Below are 10,770 nucleotides of genomic sequence, written 5' to 3'. Positions count from 1 at the left end.
GCGTTGAGGTGGCCCCGTAGATCTAGTCGGCACGTCGCCGGCCAGAGGCGGAGCGGGTGACGGACTTAGTAACCAGTCCCGGCAGTGCCAACCTAGGCTGCACACCAACAGGACGGTGGCACAAGGCGAGGAGCCGCAGCTCTCGCGGCCTCTGCCAGCCGCTCGGGCAAGCCTCGCGTTGTTTGGCTAAGGGGCGGGGCGATCAGTGAGAGGGCGGAGTCCAACCCGGCACAGGGTGGAGAGTGTTCCCAGGTCCGGTTGACTGGCATCTTTCGGCTGAGGGCGCCCCGCGCATGCGCAACTCCCTGGCGGTGGTGGCGACTAAGGCAGTCCTGCTGCCCGGGTCGCGGGTTGCGGGTCGGGCCCCGCCCTCCCGCGCCGGCGCTGGCGGACGCCGTGCCAGGCCAGTCGGCTGTCTCTGCGGCGCTCCGCCCGCCGCCGGCCTGCGGCTGCTTTGGCCTGGAGGACTCCCGCCTACGCAGGCTCGTGACGCGGGGGCTGGGACGGGGCTCCGGGGACAGAGCGGGCGCTGCTGCTGTGTGAGCGTCTCCTGGGTCTTCGGTAAGTGCGGTGCGCGTCCGCTGCTTTGGCATTTTAGACACCGGCTAGGAGAACCGGTTGGGGAGAAGCAGGGCGAGCTGTTTTGCAAAGCCAAGGTGTTTTTTTACAGCTTATTGCTTTTATGCGTGTTGTTTTAAAATCGTGAAACCACAGCTATGCGTTTACAAATCTGGAGAATTTGGGCACAGAGGAGGAGGAGGAATGCTCTTAGAAATGGAGCTTAAAGTACTGCGTGCTCTGTTAGAAAAAAACAAAAAAACAAAAAAACCCCAAACCTGCCAAACAATGAAGACACAAGACTCCTCTGGGTCCTGGTCCCCAACCCCAATATTTACCCTCCTACTACTCAGGGTAACGCGATTTCAAGTGTATGCAGTCAGCCTTTCAGGATTTTGTCGGTGCAGGTGAGGAGTGTGTTTATAGACGAAAATTAAAGTCCTTTATAGAATATAGATTTTGGGGCCAGCGGTATACGGAACTCTCCACTCTTCTTCTTAACATACTTTATTGTTAAATGTTACGATTCAGCATAGGCTTCACACGTTCAGTAGCGAGTCAATTAAAAGCTTACTGTGTCTTTTGAGATTTGCGACCTTGTCCTATAGCTCAAGCTGAGATAGAACCTCCTGTTAAGCGGAAGCTGACCTTGAACTCTTCGCTTCTGCTTCCACCTCCCAAGTGCCGGGATCAAACCTGAGCGGCTGTGTCTGGCCTACATGCCAGTATTTTGCAACTTAATATGTTGACTTTCACAATATCTAAGGCCACCATGTGATACTTTCATATGAAACAGGTTGCTAGTGTTTGCATAGACCTCAGAGTTTACATGACGGGGAATGACTGCCTAAAGATTACACAAAGTTTACTTTTTTTTAAAAAAAAAATTCCATTTCATAGAGTTTAAATACCATATGGTCAGATGGCAGCAATTAAATCTTTAAACTCTAGGAGGCTACTTTTGATGAAGTCTCGTAGAAGCTTTATCAAAAATTTGGTACTGCATCTAGAAATTTTCTACTCGAATAAGAAAAAACCCACCACGGATTAAATATTTTGCAAGGTGAACCTTAGGGAGAAGTCTGAAAGTGGAAGAACAGTGGTCCTGCACGGCTTGCCAGTAAACAAGACCGAAAGGAAGCAGGTCCGTGCTGTAACTGTGTTTATTAAACATATGTTATGGTGCTATTCTTGATAGCTTCCAAGGAAAACAGCCTAGTAAAGTAATTAATTGTAGGCAGCCATCTCATTCTAAACAGGCCTTTCCTTAAATCATACTTAATTGTGAGCATTTTATTTAGGAACTGGACTTAAAAGACATGAAGAGATCTATGGTGTTTTCGTTGTTTTTGGCACCAATATGCTGGTACTGTGTTTTTGTTTTGTTTTGTATTTAAGTAAAAGCCTAAGTAGTGTCTTCCTGCTTCTGTGGTCAGTCAGCTCAGGCCCCGATTGATCGCATGACTGAGAGCCTGCCTTTGGCCTCTCTGGAGCTGCTCTGCTTCTCGAAGGTGTGCTGACTACCCGAACTGCATTTGTGGCCCTGCCTTGTCCTCTGGAATGAAAACTGCTTTATCAAAAATGTCTAAATAAGTGTAGGAAACTATCATGGTGTCGTTTCAGATGAGGTTTCTGGTGGTTTCATATTAAAATAGCTGAAACTTTGTAAATTGAAAAGAATACAAAGTAGACAAGATTAAACTTTGCTTATTATATGGGAGTTAAAAAACGTATTACTGGGGTTTGTGTCTTATAGCATATAATATTTTCATTTTCTGGTATGTGTGACTAACAGTAGTTTAAGGAAATATGACTAATTTCGAGTTGTAAATATGATCAAGTTATGCATTTGAAGAGAAACTCATGTACAGTTAAAGATTTCAGCTGTTTTGGTTCTTGTTTGTTAAGGATAACAAGTTAGGTGTTAAGGACCTGACATCTATTATCTATTTATTATCTCTTAGTCTGTATTGGATATGTCTCATATTGGTGGGACACAAAAATATTTCAGCCCAGAAGAATATTTTCCACAGACCAACTTTCAGTTATGGAAGTGGGAAGGGTTGGGGATGTGCTAAGTGTGTTCAGAAATTAAAAGCAATGGCTGGAGTTGGAGCTCAGTAGTACAGAACCTACCTGGCATGTCCGAGGCTCTCCATGATTCCTGCTAAAATAGTCCTGTGGCTGATGGGAAAACTTGCTTTTTAATGTAACCTGAAAATTCTTTTGGGGACATGCTCATGTGAGTAGCTAGAGATAAACCAAGCATTTGGGGTCTTGTGTTTCTTTTTCTTTTTATAAATAAAAAGCACAAGGGATTACAACTGCTGTTTAAATCCTCCTCTCCTCCCCCTCCTTCTCTTCTTCCTCCTCTTCCTCTTCTCCCTTTTTGGGGGTTTGTTTGGCTTTGTTTAGTTTTGGTCAGTGTAAAAACCACAAAGTTTATTACATACCACAAATGTGAGTGTATTAAAATTCTATTTAGGGTTTTAAGAACAGCCATTTTAAATTTCATCAGGAGTTGTTTTTCCAAAGTTGGGATTCCAGGAAGAAGCCAAAGTAGAGAGTATGGGGAGGGGACTGAAAATGGAGAATTGACTGTCAGTAAGCAAAGGGAGATAGAAAAAGGGTTTAAAACGATTGCTTAGATATGGATGCAGAAGGAGATGAAGTTACAATTCTCTTAGTTTTGAGATATTGGAATAATGTTTAATTATGTATCCTTTATTAGTTCTGTTCTGGTGGGCATTAGTTAGAATAATCAATAACTTTGCACAACAACCCTATGTCTCATCAGTATGTAGTTCAGTTCATAGTTGGAAGTTAAACTGCGTTTGAAGAGTTGTCCAATGTGAAGTGCTGTGAAGGACTGTAGTCTCCACCTGCTCTGAGCCAGCACCTGAAATGGTGCCACTTGCCTTGGGCATCCTTGGTTATGGTTTCATCTTCCTTTTCTAGCTGTGCTCATGGTTTTAGCTGCTTGTCCCCTGCCTCCTCTGTCCTGGTTTTGCATCTCTAGCTCATTTTCTTTAACCTTGAGGTTTGCTGCTTGTATTACTCTCTCTGATAAGTTCTTACTGGGTGCCATTCTGTTACTTTGAATTTGTTACATTGTGATACTTTGAATTTGTTACATTGTGAACTGAGTAGCTCTTTCTAACTTCTTTATTTTAATGAACTTAATATGTTCTTAGTCATGTAGGCTCCAAATCAAAAGGCCACCAAGAGTTTTTCACTCTCTATTATTCTCACTAGTATTTTTTGTCACTGTCTTTTTTTTTCTTGTTGTTCTAGCAGTTGTGTACACAGTAAGATACTTCTGATTTCTTTGTTTTGCTTATCTCCTGTTACTGATATTAGTTGTCCTAAAAACATCCTGAATGTGGTCTTTGCTTGGTGACAAATAAAAACTCCAGACATTTATGTGTGTGTGTATGTGCCACCAGCAAATGCTTTGTTCTCCTTTAAAGTCCTTGTGATATATGTTAGCAGGTGCTATCACCCTAGTTCACTTGTAAAGAAACCAAGAAGTGCCTAGTATGTAGAGGGCTGGGATTGATGCTGCAGGCATCTGCCTAGTTCCCCTGCACTGTCTGTATTAAATCAACCCAGTGCTTTTTAAAAAACTTACTATGCAGTAACAGACTTTAGCATTGGACTCCCAAACGAAGGTAAACTTAAGTTTTACCACACTTTTGTCCCCTTATGCATTGTCCATTTCTTGGGATTCTTTTTCATCTTATCTTTGAAAGTAAGTCCTGTGTGAAAGACTAGTCCTGATCCCTTTTCTTGGTCTGTGTGTTGGTAGATTCTGCCTGTTCACATACCTTTAGGATGGTGTTGTTTACTCCCAGCCCTTCAGCTATTGTAACTAACTGGATTGTAAAGTTCTTGGAAGGAGAAGCCAATTCCTAAGTTATGAGTTTGGAACTGGTGAAGGACAGGGAAACTCTGCTGCCTTGACATGTAAGAAGTATTTCATTTTTGCTGCCACATCTTTGTTTCTGTTTGTTCTGTTTCTCTTTCTTTCCCTGACACTTAATGCACACACCACAAGCTTCTGTGTGTCTAACACCTTTATTTTCTTGTTTTAGTTATATAGATCATGTCAATTCTTTTCAGATTATAAGGAAATGATAAATTACTCATCTAAAAATTAATTTACTTGTCTGCTTGGTATTGTATCTAAGTTTGTAAGAAATCAGTGTTTTGGTATTTGAATTATTTTCCATGCTGTCGAGTTGACCTGGCTTCCTAATGAACTGCAGAATTCTCATGAACCACTTCACAGTTTGTTCTGTGTATACATAGAGATAGAAAAGATGAAGCAAAATCATGTGTGTTCTGTTGCTTTCACTTTGTTATATTTGGAAGTTCTAATCATATCATCTGGATGCTCACACAGATTGGATGCTACATCAGGTTCTGGGTTTAGTCCCTAGGACCACATTCACTACTGGAAAAATCAAAAGAAAACAAAAAAGCCCAAACAAATGAACAAACAAAACTCCTAATAGTTGGAACTTTCTCTGTAGGGAAAATCAAACTGTTTTAAACAAATGTTTATTTTATGTATATGAGGGTTCTGTCTGTATGAATGCCTGCAGGTCAAAAGAGGGCATCAGATCCCATTATACATGGTTGTGAGACACTATCTGGTTGCTGCAAATTATCTGAAAGAGTAGCCAGTGCTCTTAATTAGTGCACCATGTCTCTTGCCTCAGGGAAAATCAAGTTTAAAAGCTGAAAAAGAGCCCCACCGCCCCCACCTTTAATCCCAGCACTTGGCAGCAGAGGCAGGTTGATCTCTGGGTTCATGGTCAGTCTGGTCTACAGATGAAGTTTCAGGACAGTCAGGGCTACATAGTGAGACTCTATATCAAGGAGTGAAACACGTAGACCTTTGTTTACAGGTGGTGAGACAGGTGGGCAGGAGAAAAGCATGGCAAGTTTATTTACTCAGTGGACTATATGACACAGGAAGTGTTAAGGTTCAGAGACAGAAAGCTACTTTTTAGTATTTGGGTTTGAAGAATGGGTAGCCTGGATAGCCATATGGAAATGTAACTAGACAAGAGGTGTTATCTGGCTCAGTGACTGAGGGGGAGGAGAACTTGTTTGCTAAAATTTCCCTTGCTGTCTCTGTGCCTTACAATTGGTATAGGTCAGTGTGCTTGAATCAGGGGCAATTGATCTTTCAGAAAAGTTAGGTCTGAATCTTTCGTGACCAGCTCTGGATACAAGAGGATATGGGAAGGTTAAGATAAAACGTCTAGATTTTATGGCTCACTTTTAGGGGTGGTAACTATAATTTCTATGACCTGCTTTAGGGAAGAGGAATACTGATGTCTATAGCTTGTTTTAGAGGGCAGTGGAGCAGGATTAGGAAGGGTAGAGAAGTCAGAGGGCCTGCCTGCTCCTTAGGCTCTGCAGTAAGTTTTCTGCATTCAAAGTAGTCAACACATTGAAGCTCCAGGCTCTCTGGTACTGTGGTTTTGAACCGTAGCGGAAGTTTACTGTTTCATTTTCTGACTAGATGGCTCGTGAGTGGTGAGTGAGGGGGATGGGATCGTGTGGCTTGAATCTCTTAAGAGTGTGCTCTGAGGCCTTTCCATCCAGAACAGTTCTTCACTCTGAACGTGTTTAGTAGTTCAGTGTTTAGACATAGTTAACACTTGGAAACTTTCCACAAACCCTGTGCTGCACGTTGGTCCCACTATGGCTGTGTGAGAGGTGGCAGGAATTTAAGAAGTGCCTGATGTATTTGAGCCCTTGAAAGGTATTAAAATGGTGCTCAGGTGCCTAGGTAATTGTCAGTATAGCTCTAGCAAGAGGTATTTTGAGCCTGCTCACCTGGGCTCTCCGATTTCCTATTTGGGTTGTAAGTGTTTTCTAACACTGGCTCCCTTCTTGGCCACCCAGCACCAGGTACTACAAGCATACACCTGGTTTGAAAACCAAGAGGATGCTGAGGCATAGCTTTAACTTTCCAAAGTGTGTAGGGAATAAAGTTTTGTTCTTATAGAGTTTGCCTCTGATGTCTTGATGAAAAACAAGTGACAAATGTAGCCTGTTGTAGTATATTGAACACAAAATCTGTTTATGGAGCAAACGGATTCCCCAGTAGTATCATTAACAAGAAAGTGCTATGGCCTCCAAGGCTGTGTGGTCTTTTATGTGATAAACAATGGTTATAAAGTTACTGTATTTTCAAATGGGAGATTTAAGGTACTGCAATAAGTGAAGTTAAAGAAGTTTGTCCTTCAGTGGGCCTTTACCTGCTTATGGGTTGGTAGAGGACGAGCTTTGATATGTAAGCAAGAACAATGTATTTGTGCACCTAAAGAATATGAGAAAGGCGGCAGGGACAACTCGTTGGCAAAGTGCTTGCCACACAAGCATGAGATGAATTTAGATCCTCAGAGCCTGAGTGAAAACCCAGTGACAGTAGTAGCTTCCCTATAATTTAGCACTGGGAAGGAGATAAGAGTATCCTGGGGTCTTTTTGGCCAGCCGATTTACCTGAATTGGTAAGGTTCGGATTCAGTAGGGTGGATTGAAGAAGACACTCAAAATTTATCTCTGGCCATTTTATTCATGCACATATCCACATACATGTTCATATATACATGCACATACACACGTATACCACACACACTGTAACACACATAACATCAGAATCTTCTTCATTGACAAGGAAGTGAAGAACAGTGAGTGTCAGGATTTTACTTACAAGCAAATGATAAAAATAGAATCTATAATTCTAGTGCTTATATGTGTATATGAACATATTTACTACACGTGTGCGTGTGTGTGTGTGTGTGAGTGTGTGTGTGTGTGTGTGTGTGTGTAATGAGATTGAGCAGCCTAGGCTCAGTCACTGATATGGGGCCCTATCTCAGAAGGAAACTCCCAAGCAAATGGCTACAGTGTTGCTGTGGCAAAAGGTAACTAGTGAAATTTCTTTGATTTCTTCCAACTTAGTGTGCTATAAATGTAGAATGTAATTATGTAAATCACCACAGATTTTTTTTTTAGATTCTGTGTCTGATCTGTCAGGTGATACCAACTAACTTAAAGTTTCTCAAACTTGTTTTTCGAGGCAGGGTTTCTCTGTGTATCTCTGGCCCCTGGCTGGCCTAGAACTTGCTCTGTAGACCAGGCTACACATTCACCTGCCTTTGCCTCCTGAGTACAGGGATTATAGGTGTGTGCACCACTACCACCCAGCCCAAGCTATATATTTCTTCATACCTATTTTCATAATAATTGTTTGATTTCTTGAATAAGTATTATGGGATGTTTTTACTTTTTATATATATATAAATATGAGTTTGAATGGCTTTCTGGTAGATATAAAAGTTAGCTTTTTTTACTTTTTTGAGACAAGGTATCAGGAATCTCTGATCTTCCCTCTGCTTCTGGGTGTGCTTGGTTTATGTAGTGTTCAGGATTGAACCCAGGGCTTCATACTTGATATGCAAATAACACCAACTGAGCTATCCTGTCAGCCCGTAAAAGCTAGTTTGTAGAAATTTTAACTCTGCCATTTGTTCATTGTTCAGGGTGTCATGGATGCGGGCCTGGATTTGACCCATATAGTTTAGTGTTTTGTTTGTTGGCTTGCTTTACCTGCAGCTCATTTGTGCTTATGCATTTTAACCTCCCTTCTTTGTTTTCTTTCGAGACAGGGTCTCACTGAAGTTCCGGCTTGCTTGGAGCTCCTCCTGTAGACCAGGCTGGCTTTGACCTCATAGAGAGCCCCTGTCTTTGTCTCTCAAATGCTGTGATTATGTCTGGCTTCTTTGCTTTTCTTTTAGTCACTTATTCCTTATTAGACATTATAAATAACATAATAAATCAAAGGACATTTGTTTGTTTTTGCTTCAGTATAGTGTGTTGGTTAGGAGTCTTTGAAGAAATATTAGAAAGTATCAAGTCACAGGTGATTGCAGCAGCATTACTGACTGTCCACAGGTAGCATGCCAGGTAATGTAGGGGCCTCTTTGTTACTGAGGAGCTCAGCTTACGTTAGTTCCCCGCAAGGCAAACAGATGTGGTGACAGACCGTGGGAAGGGAGCACGCAAATTTTATTTGTTATGTATGAAGAAATGAGGCCGAGCTGAGACCTTCAGCTGACAGCAGGAGAATTTCTGCACATGCATGGTCAGCTACTTGGTGACTAAGCTGTTGGTTACGGAGGCACAGGTAAATGGGTCATTCAATGTTCTGTGTTCATTGCCAGTAGGTATGATTGTATCTTGGTGTATGTTTGGTAGAAGGAAATTTACCTCCCAAAACTGTTTTATGTATGGTATTTGGGACAGTTTATTTTAGCACTGTGACTTCTAGTACTTGTAGTTTTCATCAGTATATATTGTGTGTGTGTGTGTGTGTGTGTGTGTATGTGTGTGTATGTACAGCCCTACTCTATAGTCTAGGCTTGCAACACTAGCACTCAGACTCATGGTTTTCCTGCTTCTGGTCTAAGTGTTGTGATTACAGGGGTGTACTGCCATACCCAGCTCATCATTTCTTGTGACTAGATTGTCTGTATATTTGTGCTTTGTGGGTTTTGAGAAAGCGTCTCAGGTAGCCCAGGCTGGCCTTGATGAACTATGAAGCAGAGCATGATTTTCAACTTGTTATTTTGCTGCTTCCACTTCTTGAGTGCTGAGATTACAGGCATGGTTTCTATGATGCTGGAGACTTCACCCAGGTACTCCACCAACTGACTACATCCCCAGACCTTAGGATCCATTTAAAAATCAGTGGTTTTCATATTTAAACGTATGGCCACATTTTGGAACGCAAAAGTAATCAGTAGGATTTTAGTGTCAAGAAAAGCATGCAGTTGTCTCTGATGGTTTAACAAGCATTGTAAAACATATTTTAAAAGAGTTACTTTTAAGTACTTCTAAGCTATTTTAATGTGATTGGTTCTCTTTCTTTTTTTTTATTAGATATTTTATTTACACTTCAGATGCCATCCCCTTTCCCCATCCCCCCCCCTAGAAAACTCCTATCCCATGCCCCCTTTTCCTTTTTGCATTTATACATTTTTAAAAAAAAATGTTAATCATAGGCTTTCTAAGTTTGGTATTGTTCAATCAGAGGTGTAACCCACTACCCAACCTAGATTATAACAACTATCTTTGACTGGTGGAGATACGAGAACATCTGCCTCCCTGTCTCCCCCCTCTTTCTCTTTTTCATCACCTAGCTTCTCCTCTCCTTCTTCTTCTCTTCTTACTCCTTTACTTCCTCTCAGTACTCCTCCCACCTTAGCTCCTCCTACACATCACCCTTCCTGTTAAAAGGAAACTTTTCTCTCAAGATACAATTAGACCATAATTATGCCAATTTGTATCAGTGAGGTACAAGATAGTCCTAATACCCAGTCCATCCTTTTGTTGACTAACTAGCACCTCTGTCATCTATCCTAACTAAAACATTTAGTTCTGAACCTGGCTTTAGGATGAATGCCAGCTGCCGACCATCCACTCAAATCTTTTCTCTCAAGGTAAATAGCTATAAGTTTTCAACCCCGTCAGAAATCCAAAATGACTGAGTTAACTATAATTGTGGGAAGCACAAAGCATAGCTTCTAAAACTTAGCCAATTTATAGAGACCTCTGAACACCTGGACACTCGCTCTACTTCAAAACGTTGGAGCATCTGTTCTTCTGCCTTCTGGCCCAGGATCATCTGACAGACCTTAGTGCTGCAGAATTATTAAGGGCTGATTACTCTGTCTAGGCAGATATAATCAGTCGACTATTCTGCGAGTGTGTCCTTTTCTGGACAGTAATTTGTCTGTAGAAGGAAAGAGGCAATTCTTGCCTAGTGGCTGTCTCACCACAACTGGAGTAATTCCAAGGATGCTCAGTTTCTTCTTAGAATTCAATATAGGAAGCTGTCCAGAGCAGACAGGTCTCTAATGAAAATGAACATTAATACAGAAATGTTTGTCATGTCAATTCTAAGGATTTCTGATGTTTTGAAAACTAACTATCCATGTAAGGTAATCTGGACTGTTGCCTGTTAACTCCACTCAGCTATTTCTAAATAAAACATAGAGTACACCCTTATAATAAACTCCAAGCCATGAATTTGCTATAGTCCCTTAACTCACAGGCTGACCATCTCAAATCAGTTAAAAAAAGTTAAAGATGGACTGGGTCTAAGCTTTGTATTCCTAAGTGTGTTAT

The 10,770-nt window shown here is 41.5% G+C and overlaps 1 protein-coding gene across 4 annotated transcripts in view; it reads left to right on the top strand.

The window, feature by feature from the left end:
- The first annotated feature begins 312 nt into the window (after positions 1–312).
- Positions 313–10,770, top strand: part of Pcmtd1 (protein-L-isoaspartate (D-aspartate) O-methyltransferase domain containing 1) — a 71,816-nt gene continuing 61,358 nt past the window's right edge. The window contains exon 1 of one of the 4 annotated variants that reach the window (XM_076924415.1): positions 313–561. The gene's annotated coding sequence lies outside the window, so the exon portion shown is untranslated. The remainder of the gene's footprint in view (positions 562–10,770) is intronic. The other 3 variants (XM_076924413.1, XM_076924417.1, XM_076924416.1) reach the window with 3 other exon arrangements.

Source organism: Arvicanthis niloticus, chromosome 25 (genome assembly GCF_011762505.2).
Source record: "Arvicanthis niloticus isolate mArvNil1 chromosome 25, mArvNil1.pat.X, whole genome shotgun sequence".
Lineage (NCBI taxonomy): Eukaryota > Metazoa > Chordata > Mammalia > Rodentia > Muridae > Arvicanthis > Arvicanthis niloticus.
The sequence above is the reverse complement of the archived record's forward strand: the minus strand, read 5'-3'. Positions and strand labels throughout refer to the sequence as shown.